The sequence below is a fragment of the Prionailurus bengalensis genome, chromosome B2, assembly GCF_016509475.1.
Source record: "Prionailurus bengalensis isolate Pbe53 chromosome B2, Fcat_Pben_1.1_paternal_pri, whole genome shotgun sequence".
In the NCBI taxonomy this organism is placed as follows: Eukaryota; Metazoa; Chordata; class Mammalia; order Carnivora; family Felidae; genus Prionailurus; species Prionailurus bengalensis.
In genome coordinates, this window is record NC_057349.1 from 59,405,386 (window position 1) to 59,424,684 (window position 19,299).

The following is a 19,299-nucleotide window of genomic DNA, read 5'->3' on the forward strand; positions in this document are numbered from 1 at the left end:
TCTTAGAAGTGTCCTTCAGGGAATATTTTTAAAATTGTAGAGAGTACATAAAAGTGTCCCACCTCCTTGAATTGAAACATAGCTTAATGTTAAGGTGTCATTAATCTGTTTACATATTATCTTTATAATTAGCAAAGCCTTAAAACACCCCCTTTCTAGAGACAAGTTTATTCTCATTTTCTAGCTAATAATCAAGCCCATTTTTGAACTTTCAGTACTTTGCTTAACCTGTTGGGTGACTGTTCTTTTTGTGGATAATAGTACAGCAATGACATTAATGCCTATGTATATTCACATACCTAAGTGAATGCTTAAACTACCAATGCTGAACAAGTTTGTAAGAAAAAATACAGTTAGTTATATAATGCCATGTGTTCTAAATGCCACATAAATGTCAATATTAGATTATTTTCAAATAGAAATCAGCTTAAAAATAAGCCATTATTATATTCTTTTCTAATTTGCTTTTTGAAAATGTTAATGTTTCTATTGTATCATTGAGAGCAAATGCATTAGGTTTGGTATCCTGTGGAAGCACACATGTATTTCACATAAAAGTTCTATGTCAGGGTCCAATATCATATATACTTGTCTTAGGTATATATTTGTCTTAGATATATTAATGTGTGTTTTCCTATATGAAACTGACTGAGGACCCACTTAAACAACAAAAGGTTATGCTCTAATTTATCACTTACATTTATCTTTGGAAACTTGAACATTATAAAATAATATACAACTAGTCTTAAGTACACTAAATTCCTTTAGTTTCTAAGAATAATCAGTATTTTATAATCCAGAAGTTTATTACCATGTTACGTAATTTTTTCTAAATACTCTACTCTTGAAACAGCCATGTTATACGTATAGCTAAGCTTTTCCTCCCAAACCATTTTAATTTAATTGTGCTGTTGTTTTGTGAAGTAATCATTTTCAGACATTTAGTTTAATACCATGAGATTCTGGTTTCAAATTAGTGACATTTTTAAAGAATATTCATAATTCGGTGTTACCATTGGAATGAAGAACTAGATTAATGGGGGAAAGAGACATGAGGATAAGAAAGAGGAGAGTATATGTAACAGGATGGCTAGAAAAAGAGAAGGCTGAAGGAGATCAATAAATGTAATAGTTATGTGATTAAATATCCCTTTATGTACCCCTGTATATAGTCATCTTGCTTGATTTCCCATTAAATTTCTGTAGTACCTATAGTATACACACAAACACACACTGTCAAGAAAATACAAATTAGCAGTTGTATTAGGATTCTCCAGAGAAACAGAACCAAGAAGATAGATGCTGTACATAGAGATAGATCCATGCATACATATACAGCAAAAGAGAATGAGAGATATATAGAGATCTAGAACTTTTTATGAGGGGATGGTGTAAGTGATTCTGGAGGCTGAGAAGTCCCATGATCTGCTATCTGCAAGCCAGATAAGCCCAGGAAAGCCAGTGGTGTAGTTCTACTCCAAACCTGAAGGCTCGAGAATCAGAGCAGCCAATGGTGTATGTTCCAGTCTGTCAAGGCCTGAGTCCAGGAACACCAGTATCTGAAAGCAGGAGAAGATGGATATCCTAACTCATGCATTTGCTCTTCTTCTGCCTTTCTGAGCTATTAAGACCCTTAACAGATTGGATGATGCCCACTTGTATTGGTGAGGATGATCTTTCATTAGTCTATGGACTCAAATTCTAATCTCATCTGGATATGCCTTCACAGATCAGACAGACCCAGAGTTAATGTTTTATCAGCTATCTAAACATCTCTTAGCCCAGTCAAGTTGAAACACTTAAGATTAACCATCTCAGCAGTAGTCCAAATTTACATTGTGTGATATTATTTACACCGTCTATAATCTTTTCATATTGCTCAATACAAGCAAACAGCTCCTGAAAAGTCCTGAAACACAAAAATTTGAGAAAAGACTAAAGAAGCCAAGGCAAAGTAGATATCTGCAAATAGTTGCTGTAGAAAGTAGAAACCAAATCTATCTATCTATCTATCTATCTCCTGGTCTTTTTTCCAACATTTAACTAAAATTTATTAAATGACTAGACATTGTAAGAACAAGTGAGGAAGAACAGGTTAAATGTCAGCCTTCATGGGGCTTACTGTTTAGGACTTCGATAAGCTCTAGGAGCTTAGACAAGGTATAGCCACAAGAAACATAGGTACATCTATGGTAAAGATATGCCAAGCTAAAAATATGGAGATTAAATATCTGGCTTAGTGAGAAAAAAGGAACAATGAGCTGTGACATCAACTAGATGGTGAAATAGGAGGTTCCAACCCTCATACCCCTTCATAAAACACCAGTTATAACAACATCCTATGGAAAAGAATCCCTTAATGGAAATTCAGACGTACCAATACCTCAGTGGAGTAAAACTTGTGAGAATAATACACTGAATGAATAAGAAGTTGTTTCACTTTATCTCTTGGTCTGTGATTTCTCCCATGAGGGAAAGTGAGCATGAAGTGACCACCCAGCTTCTCAAGCCCTGTGGGATTTTGCCCAAAAGGTCCACTTCTGTCTTACCCCACCCAGAACACTAAAAAGATCAGCACAGTTGAATAGTCTGGGGACAACTAGGAGGAGAGAAACGTGGCCAAGGTTCACAGCAAACAGTGTGCAGATATCAACATCTCCTGAACATCCTACAGCTGACTTACGGACCCCAGAACTCATGCATGGAATTTATAAGATTTCCTCGCCTGAAGATCCCCACAGACAACTGATAAACACTCCCCAGCACTCTGCATAGTTCCCCTGTGGCAGATACCCCATTGCCTGCCACAAGCTACATGTATAGGAGCCTTCACAGATAGCATGTGTGGGGTCGTTCAGATGCACACAGGTATAAGCAGTCAGCTTGACTTTGCTGGATTGGGAGAAAATGCATAACCTTGAACACTTCAGGACACTCCCCGAGGAAAAATAGAGGCTCCTCAGCACTAGGTCGGCCTGACTTTGTGAGACTGAGAGAGGAGCACACGATCTCAAGACTTCCTCCCCAAGACAATATAAGAGGAGGAGAGCCGGTACACTCACAGAAAAGGTCTGAGAGACCAATAATAGTATTTACTAATTAAAAGATTTACCAAATACTCTGAACTTATATAACTGACACTCTAAGTGTAATGCATTACCTTACTGAATCATCAATAACCTGGTGAAAGTGGTATGATGTATCTCATCTTATAGATAGAAAAATGAGGCTCAACCTTTACTTTCAAATTCAGTGATATACAGCTTCAAATAATAGCAAATCTACATTTGATGAGAGTAGCAACAAAGAAGAAATAATTAAGATTAGGAATGTGCATTGCAGTCTTCTCTAATGGAATAGGTAATTTGGAACTTGTTCACGCAAAGAGAAGTCATTGGAATCTTTATAACTAGGAGCAGACATAATCAAACATTTTAATTAAATAAGGATTATATAATGCAATATTTTATCATATGTCAGAGGTATTAGTGGTATAAATCATATAAGTGAAAGAAAGGACAGACAAGAGTGTTGATAGTGACAATGGAGGTAGAGAATTGAAATATGGAACCCAGAGTCCTGGCAAAAGAAGGAGAGGATGCCTGCTATCCAGAAGGAAACTTTGTTTCTCTTTAAGGTAAACCACTGATGTATTATGAGACTCTTCTCAATGATGACTGAAAAAGCTGGTTTATTCTGACATACTAGGGTATAGTAAATTACTATTCCTAACTTCAAAATTGACAGGCTTTTTAGATCAGGCGAAAAAAAGGGAAAAAATGCCTCTTGAATTTGTCTGGATATATACTTTTATACTTGTAGCAAGAATTACTATAAAACTCTACTCATTGGGCCAGGCACCATTATGGTGTTAGCAAAAGTCTTGCCCCTCATGTAGCACGCTACCTGTACTTGTGAGTTCATTGGCCAGTATCTATCTATCTATCTCTATCTATCTATCTATCTATCTATCTATATCTATGTCTACATCTATATCATATCTATATCTATGTATATCTATATCTATCATCTATCATCTATCTATATCCATATAATAAAACTATCATGTAACATATTTTCTGTGATGTTTTATTATTTTTTTATTATTTAAATTTTTTTTTTTTTAATGTTCAATTTTGACAGAGAGAGAGACAGACAGAGCATGAGTGTGGGAGGGGCAGAGAGAGAGAGCGAGACACAGAATCCGAAGCAGGCTCCAGGCCCTGAGCTTTCAGCACAGAGGCGGACACAGGGCTCGGGCTCACGGACTGTGAGATCATGACCTGAGCTGAGGTCGGACGCTCAACCCACGGCGCCACCCAGGCACCCCTTTCTGCAACATTTTAAATTAAAGTTCTTAAATCCAAAGATCCTGGGGAAGAGACAATATTATGTTTAAGAATTTGATTCCAGATTCAGTTTCCTGGTTACAGTCTCCATTCAACCACTTACTATTTGTATTGCCTTCCTTGAGAAGGTTACTGTCTATCTCTAACTTCAGTGAAACCACAAATGGTTGTTGGGAAGATTGTACGAAGTAGTGCGGAACAAGCAATAAGTATATTGTTGGCACAGAGTCACAGCCTAAAAACGTTGGAAATATTTTGGAAATATTCTTTTCAATATATATGCACACTCAATACATTTTTTCTTGTGATTCAAATATATTGACTTTCAATGTATCAACAACAAAAAATGACATATTGATTCATTCAACAAATATTTATTGAGTGTCTATATACGTAACAGTCACCAGTAACAGAATTCTTTTTTAATAGCAAAAAAACACCCTCATGGTATTAAATTTTTATTTCTTGACTGTTTTAAAAGTTAGCCACTGGGAGGATGGGGTGCCTGGGTGGCTCAGTAGGTTAAGCATCCGATTTCCACTCAGGTCATGATCTCATGTTTGTGGGTTCAAGCCCTGTGTCAGGCCATGGGCTGACAGCTCAGAGCCTGGAGCCTGCTTCAGATTCTGTGTCTTTCTCTCTCTGTCCCTCCCCCTTCTCAAAAATGAATATACATTATTTTTTTTAATAAATTAATAAATTTTTTAAATTAAAAACAATTAAAAATAAATGAATAAATAAAAGTTAGTTACTGGGAAGCACTTCCAGAATGGCACGGTAAGTACCTCCGAAATTCTACTCCTCTTTAAAAGCAATGGTAAATCTTGGGTGCCTGGGTGTCACAGTCATTTAAGAGATGACTCTTGATTTCCACTCGGGTCATGATGTCACAGTTTGTGAGATCCTCACTGGGTGTGGAGGCTGTTCGGGATTTTCTCTCTTTCTGTCTCTCTCTCTCTGCCCCTCCCCACCGGTACATGCTCTCTCTCAAAATAAATAAATAAACTTTAAAAAATAAAAATAAAGCAATAGTAATACTGACAAAAGTGCCAAAATCTACTTTCAGTACTCTAGAAATTAACCAAAAGTTTATAACAATATGAGAAGCTTTTATTAAAACTAGCTCCAAAGGAAAAAAAAAAGTGAGTGGTACAGCATTTTAAATTGTCCTATTTCTATCCTCTCTCTCTCAACATCATGGCAGTCTCTCTCTCTCTCTCTCTCTCTCTCTCTCTCTCTCTATATATATATATATATATGGTGTATATACATATATAGACACAATAAAAGAACCTGATAATTAACAGCAGCTATGAAAACCACCAGCTAAGCACCATTGGAGGAAACAGAACAGGTTTGGAGCTCTGCCAAAAACAGCAATCCCCCCACATTGTCAGTATTTGAACTGTATGGCTGTTCTTTAGAAATCCCATTTACTGGGCTTGTCTTAATTGATCTGACTCAGACTTTATTCAGTGTGAACAGTCTTTTCCCTGGATATGCCTTGAAAATAATCATTGGCAATTGCCTAACATCACAGATGACTGAGGAGGAAATAACAGGACAAATAAGAGGCCTCCCAAAAATCTTAAACCTGGAAAAAGATGTAGTATGGGACTTTGAAAATCAGAGTTATATTCCAGGAAATCTAGAAGGCCTTATGCAGGTGCAGTGTTGTGTGCATACCCAAGAATGGCCTGAGAAGGCACTTGTCTTTTGTCTCTTACTGACCTTGAAGGTTTGCATAAACAGGAAGTGAACAACAGGCAAAGATGGAAACTACCTGATATAATCTTGAAGATAGGATCCAAAACTTACATAGAGCCCCTCAGGAAAAAAAAAAGAAAGAAAAAAATATATATGACAGTGGTTTAAGGAATTTATGGAAAACTGTCTAATCATTAGCTGACAAACTAAATGAGCAGAGATTTCAATGGCATGTACAGTCTTTACAGAATGTAGGAAAGTTGTCAACAACAGAAGCATGCAAACAACAAAGAACAACAAGAAGAAATCTTGGAGAAGGAGGTGAAAAATATGATTTCAAGAGGTGCTAGATTTTATTATTTAAAATGTCTAGGTCTCAACAAAAACATTACAGTCATGCAAAAGACAGAAAAACATGGTTCATACAGAGAAAAAAGTCAATAAAAACTGTTGGTGAGATGCCCAGACATTGGACTTACTAGAAAAACACATTAAAATAAAAATTAGTGGAGCACCTGGGTGGCTCAGTCGTTTGAGCATCTGACTTCAGCTCAGGTCATGATCTCGCAGTTTGTGGGTTTGAGTCCTACTTCTATTCTGTGTCTCCCTCTCTCTCGGCCATTCCAGCACTCATGCTCTGTCTATCTTTCTCAAAAATAAGTAAATGTTTAAAAAAATAGTTCATTGAAAATAGAAACAAAATTAATAAAACTTTAACAATTTTGTTTAAAGAATAGATTCAAATCACTAAAATTATTAATAAATAAAACAGGAAAATTACTTTCAACTCCAGGAAATAAAAAGGATCATGACAGAATATGAACAATTGTGTGTAGTAAATTAGATAATGTAGCTGAATTTGAAAATTTTCTTTGAAGGCAAAAATTACCAGTATTGACTCAAGAAGAAACAGAAAATCTGACTAGAACTATAATCAGATTTTGAATTAATAACCAAAAACTTCCCCAAGACAAAAGCTAATACCAGATAAATTTAATAGTGAGTTCTACCAAACATTTAAAAGAAAATAGTAATACCTTCACAAATGTTTGAAAATGTAAGAGGACAGAAAGCTTCCCAACACATTCTATTACTCTGGTACAAAAATCATCAAATCATCAAATACAAATACATCCTAGGAAAACTACAGACCAATATACCTATGAATCTAGATGCAAAAATCCTAAACAAAATACCAGAAAACTGAACCCAGCAAAATATAAAGAGGATTGAACACCACAACAATGTGGATTTATCTTGCAAAGTGGGCTCAGCATATGAAAACAATCAACATATTTTGCAGTGTCAATAGACTAAAGAACAAAACCACATGATCATTCATCTCCAATGTAGAAACTATACTTGACAAAAATCAACTAAACATAAAAATAAACATAACATAAAAATAAACTAATCATAAAACAACAATAAAAGAAAAAATAAAGAAACCACAGATAGAACTTCCTCAACCTGATAAATAAAATCTATGAAAAACAAGTAGCCTTCCAATTATGAATTAATAAGTCACAGGAATAAAAGACACAGCATAGGAAATATACTCAATGATATTGTGATAGTGTTGTATGGTGACAGATGATTGCTACACTTGTGGTGAACATAGCCTAAGTGTATAGAGAAGTTGAATCACTATGGTTGTACACCTGAAACTAATGTACCATTGTGTGTCAATTATACTCAAAATAAATAAATGAAAATAAAAATAAATGAATACATACATACATACATAAATACATAAAGGAAACAACTCATGTCCTTCAAAAAGCGACTGGTTACATAAATTATGGATGGTACATAAACAAAGCAGCTGGAAAAGAACAATAAATCATTCTGTGAACTAATACTGAAAGATCTCCAACATATAATGTAAAAAAGGCAAGGATCACTAGTATTTATTGTATTCCGTCTTTTTTGTAATAAAGAAGGAAATAAGAAAAAAAGAAAAACACAATTATCATACATAATAGTGAGAAAATTAGCACTCTACCCCTAAGATCAGTAAAAATACTTTTGAGTCTGTTCTCATCACCTTAATAACACATTGTTCTTGATGTTCTATTCAGAGACTACTAAATAAAAAGAAATAAAAGGCATCCTGACTGGAAAGGAAGAAATAAACCTATATTTGCAGATGATATGGTCTTTTATATAGAAATTTCTAAGGATTCGCAAAAAGCTTTTTTGTTGTTGTTGCATTTCTTTCTTTCCTTTTTAAATTTAAGCTTTAGTTAGTTAACATGCAGTGCAATATTGGTTTCATGAGTAGAATTCTGTAATCCCTCACTTACTTACAATGTTCATCACAAGTGCCCTCCTTAAATGCACTCATCTATCTCATCTCCTCCCCACCTCCACCTGTCACCCCATTGTTTGTTCTCTATCATTAAGAGTCTCTTGTGATTTGTTTCCCTCTCTTCTCTTCCCCCTACTTCCCATATATCCATCTGTTTTGTTTCTTGAAATCCACATATGAGTGAAATCATATGGTATTTGTATTTTTATGATTGACTTATTTCACTTAGCATTACACATTCTAGTTCTACCCAGGTCAATGGCAAGATATCATTCTTCTTATGGCTGAGTAATATTGCAATATATATATATATATATATATATATATATCACACAAAATATATATATAATATATATATATATTATATATATATATATATATATATATATATATATATATATATATATATATATATATAACACATCTTCCCTATCATTCAACAGTTGATAAGCCTTTGGACTCTCTCCATTGTTTGGCTATTGTTGATAATGCTGCTATAAACAATGGGGTGCATATACCCCTTTGAATCTGTATTTTTGTATTCTTTGGGTAAACATCTAATGGTGCAGTTGTTGGATCATAGGGTAGTTCTATTTTTCGTTTTTTAAGAAACCTTCATATTGTTCTCCAGAGCAGCTGCAACAGTTTCCATTCCCACCAACAGTGCAAGAGTATTCCCTTTTCTCCACATCCTTGCCAATACCTGTTATTTCTTGTGTTAATTTATCAAAAAGTTCAGCAGGGTTGTAGTACATAAGATCAATACACAAAAATCAATTGTATTTCTATGCATTAGAAAAAAGAAATCCAAAAGTGAAATTAGGAAAATAATTTTGTTTAAAATAGCATCAAAAAGAACAGAAGGCTGAAAACAAAGTGCAAGATTACATTGAGAATTACAAAACACCACTGAAGCAAATCAAACAAGTCCTAAGTAAATGTATCCCATGTTCACAGACTGGAAGACTTAATGTTGTTAAGATGGTAATTCTCTCCAAGGAGATTTAATATTCAATATAATCCCTTTGAAATTCCAAATGGCTTTTTGTAGAAATAGATAAACTGATATTTACATAGAAATGCAAGAGATTCAGAAGAGTCAAAACAATATTACAGAAGAAAAATGAATTTGAAAATTTGAAGTTGAAAAATGAAGACTCACATTTCTTTAAAACTTTGAAGCTACAATAATCATGACAATGTGGTTTTGTCATAGTGATATATAAAACAATGGAATAGATTTGAGAGTTCAGAAATAACTCTACACATCCCTGGCCAATTGATAGTTGACAAGGATGTCAAGACATTTTTAAAAATAATTAAATAACTGGATATCAGCAAAAGAATGAAATTAGAACAATATCTTAAATCATATACAAATGGATTACAGATGTAAATTTAAGAGAAAAAACTAATTTTTTAAGAAAAAATATAGGGGTAAACCATGTGACCTTGAATTGACAAAAAAAAGATAAAATAAATTGAATGCCATCACAATTTTAAAAATATTTTGCTTCAACAGATACTATCAAAAAGGTGAAATTACAACTCATGGAATGGGAGAAACTATTGGCGAATCATACATCTGATAAGAGAGTGGTATCAGGAACATATACAGTGCTCTTAAAATCATGATAGAAGACAAACATATTTAAAAGTAGGGAAAGGGTTGAATGAATAATTCTCCTAAGAATGTATAAAAATGGTGAATAAACACATGAAAAGATGTTCAACATCATTAGTCAGTATGGAAATCCATATGAAAAATGCAGTGAAATATTTCTTCAACCCCAGTAAAATAGCTAAAATTAAAAAGTTAGACAAAAACAAGTGGTAATGAGAATGTGTAGAACTTTGAACCCTCCTACATTTTTTGTAAGATTGTAAGTGATGGAAACACTTTTGGAAAACAGTTTAATAGTTCTTCAAAATGTTAGCATAGATTTGCCATGTGACCCAGCAGTTCCACTCCTAGGTACACACCAAAGAGAATTGAAAACAAATATCCACATGGAAGTCTGTACATAATTTACCAAAGAGATATGGTTTGTTATATCCCTCCCCCCAAAAAAGACATGGGTGTCTACTAATAGATGAATAAATAAGCAAAGTAGGATATACCTGTACAAGGGATTATTTGGCAATGAAATGAAAAGTAGTACTGATGCATGCCATAACATGGAAAAACTTGAATACACTGTGCACACTATAAAAAGCCAGTCCCTAACGGCCACATATTTTATAATTCCATTTAAATGAATTACCCAGAATAGGCAAATCCATAGAGACAGAAAGTAGGTTAGTGATTTTCACGTGTTCCGGGGAGGTAGCAATAAGGAGTGACTGTTAATGCATATTGGGTGTTTTTTGGGGAGGGTGATGAAAATATGCTAAAATTAGACAGTGGTCATAGTTGCACAATCTGTGAACATTCTGAAAAGTGCTGAATTGTACATGTTGAAGGGCAAAATTCTTGATATTTTAGTTACATCTCCATATCCCATTTTTTAAAAATAACTATAAAGAAAAGACACCTCAGGGATCATTTTGCTGTGCAGCGTTAATATTTTCAGCATATGGATTAAAAAACAGCTGCTACTCAATGCATTATTTTATAAAGGCAAATGTTATGTGGGAATTTCAATCCTTGTCAATAACAACTACTCCATATCCCTGTGATAACCTGTTGGTTCACCGATGGATGGCTTACAAATTACTAAATACAGAAATCCTTAAATTCTTTTTTCTTGAATCTGGCCATCAAATATCTCTTGGGCCAGAATAAGATCCATAAAAACTACACTGCATATTAATCCTTCCAGTTTTTGTATTTCTATGATTGCATTTTGGGGATTTGTACCACAGAAAAGCAAGTAAAGATAAGAGCAACCCATTGAGGATTAATTATCTCTATTCCAAGAAGAGAAAAAATTTCCAATGCTTCACAATAGTTATAGTTAATGACCATACATATACCTTCTATCACTTAAGGAACATATGAACTTCAGCAACTTAGAATTATGAGAAGGAGAAGGATAATGTTGGGTAGAATCTAGAAAGAAAAAGAGTACAGAAAACCACCAGTCCCCTCTCTCTTATTTTTGTCTGTCGAGAAGACATTTTGTCTGTCTATGAGAACATTCTTTCCCTGGCATATTTGGAAATACTGGAAAGTGTGATTTTTGTCTTTCTCTCAGCCTCTTATTCACTATCCCCTAAGGATGAACACTAAAGATGGTGATACTGGAAAAAGGTTCTGTACATACATTTTCTCATTTCTAGCTATACTCCCCTGTTGTTGGCACACTCATCTAATACTCCTGTCTTCTGTAGTGTAAGCACACTAGAGTCATATGCTGGATCCTACTTACTGGAGGCAAATCTGTGGGAAAATTTCTAATGCTACACATTGTTGAAAGTCCAAAAGCTACAGGGCACATACTCCTAGCTATAGTTGAATCTTCTTCAGACACAAACTCTCTTTTATGTGCATTGTCCCAAGATCTAAATTAGAGGAACCAAGGTATTAGCAATGCAGAGCAACTGTACTGGCCAAACCACTTTTTTTTTCTTTACATCACTTGGAGGAAAAAACCATGCATTTATGTTACAAATTATTTTGTAAATTAGGAGGAGAGGGTGGGTATTTTTGAAATCCAAACACTAATTCAATACATAAATACTTGTACTCCCTTATAAAAAATTCACATTATATTATAAATAAACAATTATTGTGGGCATATTGTCTCAGTTCCTGTTAGCAAATACTTAAGGGCCATAAAGAGAACCAAACTTAAGGTCAAACTAAGAGTGTACATAGAAATGCAAGGAGATGTTAGGAACTTAAGTCTCTGAAGACATAATTGATCCTCTGAATTAACAAACCTTGACATTTGCCCTACATCTGAACCTTCCATTGTGTACGTAATTTAGTCCTTCATTATTTAAGATATTTAATCTGAGGGGGCTTTTCTCTTTGTTTTTTTTAATGTTTATTGATTTTTGAGAGAGAGAGAGAGAGAGAGAGAGAGAGAGACAGCATGAGCAGAGGGGCAGAGAGAGAGAGGGAGACACAGAATCTGAAGCAGCCTCCAGGCTGAGTTGTCAGCACAGAACCTGGCATGTGGCTCAAAGCCACGAACTGTGATATCATGACCTGAGCCAAAATCGGACACTTAACTGAGCCACCCAGGTGCCCCAATCTGAGTTTTTGTTTGTTTGTTTGTTTTTCTTAATTGAAGCAAACTATATCTCAACTGATTCAAAATAAGTTATCATGGTTAGGGACCTCTAAGCAACAGATTCTAAAATATGAAATTAACATTGGGGTTAGAACTATCAGCAATACAGATTTCACAATTCCTGTCTGAGAACTTAGTTGTGAAGTTGATTAGGCTGCTGCATTTTCTACATTATTTCCAGGCCAAGAGCCAACCAACACTACAATACTTCTGTAAATGGTAGGAAAATCATAGAAGTTGGCATGAGGCTCTTGGGAAGTTTGTAAATGAATGAGGCTAGTTTCGTCTAAAGATGTCTATCTAAAAAATAAGAGTACGTAAATGACAGTTTGGGCAAGAGGACTTTTCTACCTGTGACTTCAATACAAGTTGACTGAGATTTTCATAATAAAAAAATGGTGGAGTAGGAAGAGCTTGAGATCTTGATGCCATCTAAAACAATTGAATCAATAAACATTCACTAAAGTTTGCCCTACTTCTGAAATTTCTAACTGGAAATAATGAGAACATTACTTCTAGACATCTTTAAGATTGGGTTGCTAATACTTGTGTTAGTAAACATCTTCCCTAATACAACAAAAGAGTTTATCTGCTTGCACAGCCAAGGTTTGACATTGGGGTTAGACTTCAAAATAATTGAGGGTTACTCCTTTACCATATTTGCTTTTATATTTCCAGTAAGTTACACAATACTTAGAACATGGTAACATGACAAATGGTTATTTACAGGGTGGATCTGGCAAGAATTTGCCAGAGTATTAGAGCCTCACATAAAATGTGGAGTTTCAGTATCACTGAGGGTACAGTAAAGGCTCCACAAGACCTTCTGAGATGCTATCCCCTTTGATGATTGGCTTGGAAGCTGGAGATCTGCCTGTGACATATAGATCTCATTAGTAGATGTAGTCACAGGACAGGTCAAGACAAAGGCAAGGAGATTGATGAAGTGTGAGACAATAATGTGATCTTCTGATCTACATATTTATTCCTACAGCTTTGGGATACTAAGGGTCATTAATCATCCACATTAAACCTTGTTGCAAAGTAGCCTCTAATGACATTGTTGAATAATTAACTCTTCTTGAATTTGCTGTAGTTGCTATAGACCAGAGAGTACCTGGTGGTAAGTTTGGCTTGCTATTAAGAACAAGTCCTGAGACACTGACACAACCTTGTCCATCATCAGTATCATTTTCACTGTTTGCCACTGGCCTCTTCTCTGTTTCACAATAAGGAAAACACTGCTCACACTCACAGACATAATTGGAACACAGATAAGCAAGTGTCTTCAGGGAGTAAAAAGAAGACCAGATATAAAACAATAGGAATAATCATATTTTATCAGTTGGCATTACTATTAATAAATAGTGTAATATTTAGTGAGTTAAGCAGACAATGGCATGTGCAATATAGCCCCAAATTCATGAAAAGAAACACTATGTGTCCTTGTCTTTGTGTGTGTGTGTATGTGTTGGTATGACTGTAAAAAACCATTTCACTGAAAAGAGATGATTGGCAAAATGTAATCCTAAAGAGTTTTTACTTGTTTTGATTTTTATTTATTATTTCGTTATTTTTTTATTTACTTATTTACTTATTTATTTGAGAGGGGAGGGGGAGAGTGTCAGAGGGAAAGAGAGAGCGAGAATCTTAAGCAGGCTGAATGCTCAGTGCAGAGCCTGATGCAGGGCTTCATCCCAAGACTCTGGGATCATGACCTGAGCCAAAATCAAGAGATGTACACTCAACTGACTGAGTCACCCAGTCACCCCACCCCTGTTTGTTTTGCTTTGAAATTCAGCTGGGTTCATATTTTTCCTCTGTACTAGGAAGAGAACATTTTCAGGTCCCCCCACTTTTTTTTACGGTTTTAAAATAATACAAGCCCTTCTAGTCAGGAATTAAAATGGCTAGCCCAATATACTAGTAAATATTCTGAATGGTTTCATGTCATGGTTTCTTCTCTACCTTCCCTAAACCACCCCATCCTTCACTTTCATGTAAGCAAACTATGAAGCTCACATTCAGGGAAGGAGTGTTACATGTTTCTCCTCATGGCTATAGATCTATCTTCCTCTCAATTTGATTCTGCACCTTTGGAGTTGGAGCACAGAGACAGTGAAGAGACAAGTAGGCAGAAAGTGCACAGTTAACAAGTATTGTGAGCAGATATAATACTCTATGACCTGGTGAACTGTATAAACCCATTGCTTTCAGGGGCACCTGGGTGGCTCAGTCAGTTAAGCATCCAACTTCAGGTCAGGTCATGATCTCGTAGTTCCTGAGTTTGAGCCCCTCATTGGACTCTGTGCTGACAGCTCAGAGCCTGGAGCCTGCTTCGGATTCTGTATCTCCCTCTCTCTCTGTTCCTCCCCTATTGCACTCTGTCTCTCCTTCTCTCTCAAAAATGAATGAACATTAAAAAAATTAAAAAAATTAAAAAAAACACATTGCTTTCTAATGTATTAGTCCATGTTTATCAATTAATACCTCTGGCTGCTCTTAGATTTTGCTCTTAGAAAAATCCTAGATAGCCCGATGCTGATACCACTTGTGACTCATATCAGATTCATAGGCAACAGAAACACACTGTCTGCCTTAATAAAATCTGAAAATGCAAGATGGTGAATCCAGCTGTCCAAATTTGGCTTCCCCCTCAGCAGCTAGACATGCAACACTCTTGGGTTTAGATCTGAAAGGTGAGGGATAGACAGAAGTCTCCTTTCAGGGACAAAATTCAAGCTCCGTAAGTGATTGCATTCCAGTACGTTTTACTAGACTTATGATAAAGGCAGGAAAAACAAGCCATTTAACTTCTTTAAAATGGTAAGGCTCACAGCTCAACAACAAGAAAATAATGTACTCAACAAAAAATGTGCTTCTCTCCATGCTTCTTTTCTCAGACTTTTCAAGTTCTTTCGAATTGTGGTTGGACCGCTTCTTTTCACAAACTTCAAGTGCGGAAGTTGGTTGTCAGGTTTTCTGTCATTAACTTTTTGCAATTCCAGCAGAGTGGTCTTAATTGGAAGATAGTGTCAATTGTTACCAAGCCTCAGCTGAAACTGATCCTGTTTCAAAACATCTGTCTCTTTTTCTAAGGGCTTATAAATGGGTCTCATCCCAAATATGAAATTCATTTTTCACTGATATGTTTATATCTAAGTGTCCTTAATTACCTTCTTTACTGCCAGGCTCCTGATACACACCTATAAAAACAAATGATCTAAGTGTCCACCCATGATGGAGTGGTAAGGATAAGATTTATTCTCCCTTGAAGCAGAAATAAACAAATAAACAAAATGGACATGTTGTATGAAACACGGTTTCAGCTAATTATACATCAGGCAGTAAAACAATTCCTGAAAGAGGGGAAGTGAGCCCTAAAATGGCCCCGGTTCACTGCCTTGAGAGAGTGACCAGAACACCGAAGAGGGAGGGTGATGGACTCCCTGTTTTGAGAGACAGAGATGAAAGACAAGCCATTTCAGGGTATCTTAAGTTCACAGGGCAGTGTATCAGTGAGGAGAGAGCTGCAGAGAGAACCCTAGAGCAGAGGGCTCCCTTCAAATCTTCAGCTGACCACTGATAAGCATATGTTTCAAGAAACTACTTGAGGCTACAGGAAGAACTAATGGGAGAGAGAGGGGGGGGGGGGGAGGGGGAGATACCATTGGAAATAATACCTAAATCTCTAAGAAGGCCATGGACTCTTCACTTCCCTATCAGCCAGGATGGAAAATTTCTTAATTCAATAGGGTATTTGGTAGAACACTCCAAATGATATTGCCTTCTCAGTGAGGCAAAATTAGGCTTGGACTTAAAATTGTGTCCTGATTTTACCAAACAAAACATAAATGAACAAATTGTTTTGAAGTTGACTGTATTTTAAATAAAATATCAAGAATATGTATGGGAAAAGTTAAAAACAGATTAAATGAAAACAAATACTCTAAAAATGGAATATAAGGGGTGGGATCAGTCAAGGATTAACAATAGAACAAGTCATAAAAATTATAATCATCTTCATTCTGTCTCCTGTAATTAATACTTATTTGCTTCATCTTGGGTTTAGAGTTTTATGAATCAATTTGCTTCCCATTAGAGTTTTAGAAATTCTTACCCAGTTCAGTGTTACTACTTAAACTTTTCAGAAACCTCTACCCTAGAGTTTAATTTTTGTAGAGGTCTTTTTTTGTGAATTTCTTTAATAAGAAAGCATTTTTGCCAGCAATCGATTGTAAATGTTTTCAGAGAAGACTTAAGAGTAAAAAAATAACTGCCTGTGAATGACAAAAGATTTTAAAATAGCCATGGTTAAAGATCTGATGAGAGTTTATCAAAAAATGCTGCAATTGAGAAGCAAATTGCTATTTTTGTGACATCCAATATTGTAAAATAATAATGAATTGTGACTGATATACTAGGAGATGGTAAGAAATTTAGGTATTTTGCATAATTTCTGGGACACTTATATTAATAATACATACCCATCTACATATTGTCTAAGAAGGTTAAACATTAGTTTTTATTTGATAATTTTCCCATGCAATTTAACATATCAAATAAGCCTAAAAAATATTATTTCTCTTTTTATAAGAAGTGAAAGCACTTCTTTTGAGATCTTCCAGGGAATCTCTGAACAATTCCAAAGTTAGAGATCAAATAGACTTCAATCAAAATTTAATATGGGAAAAGTTTGTTAAAAATGTCAAAAGATTTAAAACCATGTATTAAACAGGAACAGAGGTCACTGTGAAATAATTTTAGATATTTCCTCAGCCAAAGTGACTTAAAGATTTAAAAAGCAAATAAAGTTATATATATAGTTGTAAAACTATAGCTCTTTTAATATGGAAAAGACTTAGTTTTTCTAAGGAACCCAAGTCTTGATAAAGACAAAGTGAATTATAGAAATATTTCACAAGACACAGAATCTTTGTTTCCTAGGCAGATTACGTTAAAGGTAAAGAAAAACCTTTTTTTTTCTAATATATGTTTATTGTCAAATTGGTTTCCTTACAACACCCAGTGCTCATCCCAAAAGGTGCCCTCCTCAATACCCATCACCCACCCTCCCCTCCCTCCCACCCCTCATCAACCCTCAATTTGTTCTCAGTTTTTAAGAGTCTCTTATGCTTTGGCTCTCTTCCACTCTAACCTCTTTTTTTTTTTTTTTTTTTTTTTCTCCTTCCCCTCCCCCATGGGTTTCTGTTAAGTTTCTCAGGATCCACAGGAAAAAGTCTGGAAAACCTCCAAAAGCATGGAGGTTAAAGAACACCCTACTAAAGAATGAATGGGTCAACCAGGCAATTAGAGAAGAAATTAAAAAATACATGGAAACAAATGAAAATGAAAATACAACAATCCTAATGCTTTGGGATGCAGCAAAGGCAGTGTTGAGAGGAAGAAAAACCTTTTATAATATTTTACTAAGAGCAGGCCAATAAGCTAAGACATTTTGTAATTTTAACAGAGATTGTATCAATACATCTTTTAGTTCATTTAAAAACCTTATATATTAATTTTAGCCTGCTTTGACCTCACAACATAAATTTTATTTTCCACAAACCTATGGATTTATATATTCATTTAGGTTTTGTCTCTCTTTTTTTTCCTTTGCTATTCTGGAACAACCAGTTATTTAATTTTAGAACAAAATTGCTATTTTTCTTTAACAAAAACACATTCTATATTACTTGCATGCTTTTCATATAAAACCACGTACCATTTTCTTCCTATACTTTGTATACAAAGTCCTTTCCCTTGGTTCTTATTATTTCTAGTACTTTTATTTTTTCATATGATTATAAATTTTAGCTATTAGTAACTTTACTTTCTAGTGAAAACTGGGAAGCAGGCAACTGTGAAGTCTCTATCATACATGAGCATCCTGTAGATTAACAAATTCATAAGTACATAATTATAAAAGCTTATAATTTATTAGAGACAATGTTTTTGGTAGTACTATCAAAGAATACATTCCTTTGTGTTGCAGATGGTAAGATCTCATTCTTTTTTATGGATGAGTAATATTCCATTGTACGTGTACCATGTCTTTATCCATTCATCTATCAATGAATATTGAGGTTGCTTTCTTATCCTGCTTCTGTAAATAATGCTGTAATGAATATAGGTGTGCATATATCTTTTCAAATTAGTGTTTTCATTTGGGGGGTGTAAATACCCAGTAGTGAAATTACCAGGTCATATGGTATTTCTATTTTTTTAATGATTATTTATTTTGAGAGAGAAAGAGAGAGAGAGAAATAGAGGCAGGGGTGAGGGTACAGAGAGAGAATCCCTAGCAGGCTCAGTGCTGTCAGTAGAGAACACGATGCAGGGCTCAATCCCACAAACCATGAGGTCATGACCTGAGCTGATAGCAAGAGTTGGATGCTTAACCAACTGAGTCAACCAGGTGCCCCATGCTACTTGTATTTTTAATTTTTTCAAGACCCTCTATAATATTTTCCACAGTAGTTGTACCAACAGTGCCAGAGGGTTCTCTTTTGTCCCCATCCTCACCAACACTTGTTGCTTCTGTTCTTTTTGATAGTAGCCATTCTTATTTTTGTGAGGTGATTATCTCATTGTGGTTTTGATTTGCATTTCCCTGGTGGTTAGTGATGTTGAGCATCATTTCATGTGGCTGTTATCCATCTGTTTATTTTTGGACAATTGTCTACTTCAG